Genomic DNA, 3,405 nt, shown 5'->3' on the forward strand with positions numbered 1-3,405 from the left:
GACCTTCTGGCTCTCTCCAACTCCCTGAAAGGAGGGTGTAGCCAGGGGGGGTCGGTCTCTTCTCCCAAGGAACAGGCGATGGGACAAGAGGAAACGGCCTCAAGTTGCACCGGGGGAGGTTCAGATTGGATATCAGGAAAGATTTCTCCACTGAAAGGGTTATTAAGCCTTGGACCAGGCTGCCCAGGGAAGTGGTGGAGTCCCCATCCCTGGAGGGATTTAAAAGATGGGTTGACATAGTGCTGAGGGACATGGGTTAGTGGTGGTTTATATCAGAGTTAGGTTGAAACTGAAAACATATGTACAATTTAAAGTCCAAAGCTGCGTACAACAGAAGAGAACAATTACACAAAGGAGATGGGAAAATGGATCCCAAGTACTGTTAGATGTTGACAGTCGATATAAATCTGAGTGAATCTGAAGTTTATAAGCAACTCGAGTGACATCACGTTTACAGAAGGACGGATCACCGCTGAGCAATCACTACATACCATCCCCACCCTCCAAAAAAGGCAAACCATCAGAAACGACTCAGGTGGATATTCCCAGCCTGTAAATGCACGGCAAGAACCATGAAACCATGGGATTCTTTGTTTTCTGTTTCTTTTTTCTACCTAATCTGAAGTTTATAAGCAACTCGAGTGACATCGCGTTTGCAGAAGGACGGATCACCGCTGAGCAATCACTACATACCATCCCCACCCTCCAAAAAAGGCAAACCATCAGAAACGACTCAGGTGGATATTCCCAGCCTGTAAATGCACGGCAAGAACCATGAAACCATGGGATTCTTTGTTTTCTGTTTCTTTTTTCTACCTACGTAATCTCTGCTGGGCTTTAGTTTAGTACTTCTGCTCATGGACCTGAAACGAGGAAACCTCAATCAGCTGTAATCTCATCTGCAGTCAAAAGGTCATGACCATGTAGACGAATTATCAAAGGGTAGATACAACCCACACAAGGTAAAATGAATTTAAAAAAATCCAGAACTGTGCCTGTATCAGCACTTCCCCCCAGAAGGATGTTGAAAAAAAACTCGTAATTTATCAACTGTGGCATAGATTAGTCCACTAATTGGATTGAGATTTACAGAGGTCTGGAATTAGGCAGGAAAACATACTTAAAGTATTTTTTTTTCCATTTAAAAATGCATTAACAAACAGATACTCCGATATACAATCCTATAGAGATAAGCCTTTCTTACGTACCTAAAAATCCAATTCTCCCATTAAAATTCAACAAGATCCAAGCAACTTTGCAAGGCATTTTGCTTATTCCTAACAAAAAACTAAATCAATAATATTTCCATAGAAATACATAATTTACACCAAGCCCATAAGCTGCTTGATGACATTTGTTCTATGTTCAGAGATTTTAAAAAAAAAACACCAAAAATATCCCAGAAGAAATCACCTGGATCAAATACTTGGCACTGTGAAAGCTTACAATGCCCAAACTCAGCTTTCCTTATCAACCAGCCCCCACGGATGGAGAAGGTTGCCCTCAAAAACCACAGCAGTTACACCATAATGTGAACCCAAAGCTTGCCGAGCTAACGAGCAATATATTTCACGTCCCAAATCACAGCTATATCATTCATCATACATTCCCCATTCTTCTTCCCCAGAGGCATATTGTGCTGATTAACAGCCTGTTAATAGGCTCTACCTCCCTCTCATGATGTATGATGTTGCTTCACAATGGGTTCTTAACTCAGGTTGAGACCACAGTGATATTCCTTGACTCAAGACAACTCATAGGGAAATTCCTTCGCCAGGACAGGTTGGGGCTGACCTGCTGGAGAGCAGCTCTGAGGAGAAAGACCTGGGAGTCCTGGGGGACAACAGGATGCCCAGGAGCCAGCAATGGGCCCTGGTGGCCAAGAAGGCCAAGGGCATCCTGGGGGGCATCAGGAAGAGCGTGAGCAGCAGGTGGAGGGAGGTCATCCTGCCCCTCTGCTCTGCCCTGGGGAGGCCCCATCTGGAGCACTGGGACCAGTTCTGGGCTCCCCAGTTCCAGAAGGACAGGGAACTGCTGGAGAGGGGACAGCAGAGGCTACAAAGATGATGAGGGGCCTGGAGCATCTCTCTGCTGAGGAAAGGCTGAGGGACTTGGGTCTTTTGAGTCTGGAGAAGAGAAGGCTGAGGGGGGATTTGATCAACACCTATAAATCCTTCAAGGGTGGGTGTCAGGAGGATGGGGCCAGGCTTTTCTCAGTGGTGCCCAGGGACAGGACAAGAGGGAACGGGCACAAACTGGAACATGGGAAGTTCCACCTAAACATGAGGAGGAACTTGTTTGGTGTGAGGGTGACAGAGCCCTGGCAGAGGCTGCCCAGAGAGGTGGTGGAGTCTCCTTCTCTGGAGACATTCCAAACCCTCCTGGACACGTTCCTGTGGGACCTGCTGTGGGTGACCCTGCTGTGGCAGGGGGTTGGAGGAGATGATCTCCAGAGGTCCCTTCCAACCCCATATAGTCCTGTGATCCTGTGATACCAGTCTATGTATCAAAATTACTTGAATATGTGACCTAAATAAAAAAGGTTTAGGAGCAATATTTAGCAGGTTTAAAGTGCTGCTTAAGCAGTGGATCACAGACTGCATACTAATTCACATCCCACCTGCTAGTTTGCTTAGAAACGAATTTATGTTAGGTATTAAACTTGAATACTGTCTGCCCTTACTTAATCCTCCCCTAAGAAGTAAAATAGAAGGTCAGTCAACCTCAGACAAGTCTTTTACGCTGTTTCTGATCATCACTACTCTGACTCAATGTTCTTCCACTTCAGCAATGGCTCAAGAAAATGCTACAGGACCTTTAGGAATATAGGAGGTTAAAAGCACATTAATGAAAAAGTATTTCACCCTTCATTAAATTGCAATTTTTACGTGGCCCTGACACACCTGTTAGCATCCAAGTTAAACACCGTACACCCTCCACATCAGTAAAATAACATTTGACTACAAAAATATTCCAAGACCACAAGGTAATAAGTTGCTCTCCCCAACCATTCTCTTTCTCACTGCAAATGCAGGGTCAGAACAATTCCTCCTTCAGTATCTGCTCCCACAATATCAGGTTCTGCTCACACCGAGTTACAGAATTACCCTTCCCTTACTTTTAGCTGCCTGTACTTGAAAATCTTTCATACTTGGTGTGGAGATCACTAGGACCTCCCCAATAGGAGCCCCAGTTATCTCAAAGCTTTGCTTTTAGTATCGATCTAAACGCACAAATTTCCAACTTTTCATAAAGCACGTGAGGAACCTCTAGAAATATTTAATATTGCCGAAAGAACAACACCGATTCTTGGAAAATAAATTCTTTGCTCCCACAATATCAGGTTCTGCTCACACCGAGTTACAGAATTACCCTTCCCTTACTTTTAGCTGCCTGTACTTGAAA

This window comes from Calidris pugnax, unplaced genomic scaffold (genome assembly GCF_001431845.1).
Source record: "Calidris pugnax isolate Ruff unplaced genomic scaffold, ASM143184v1 scaffold288, whole genome shotgun sequence".
NCBI lineage: Eukaryota > Metazoa > Chordata > Aves > Charadriiformes > Scolopacidae > Calidris > Calidris pugnax.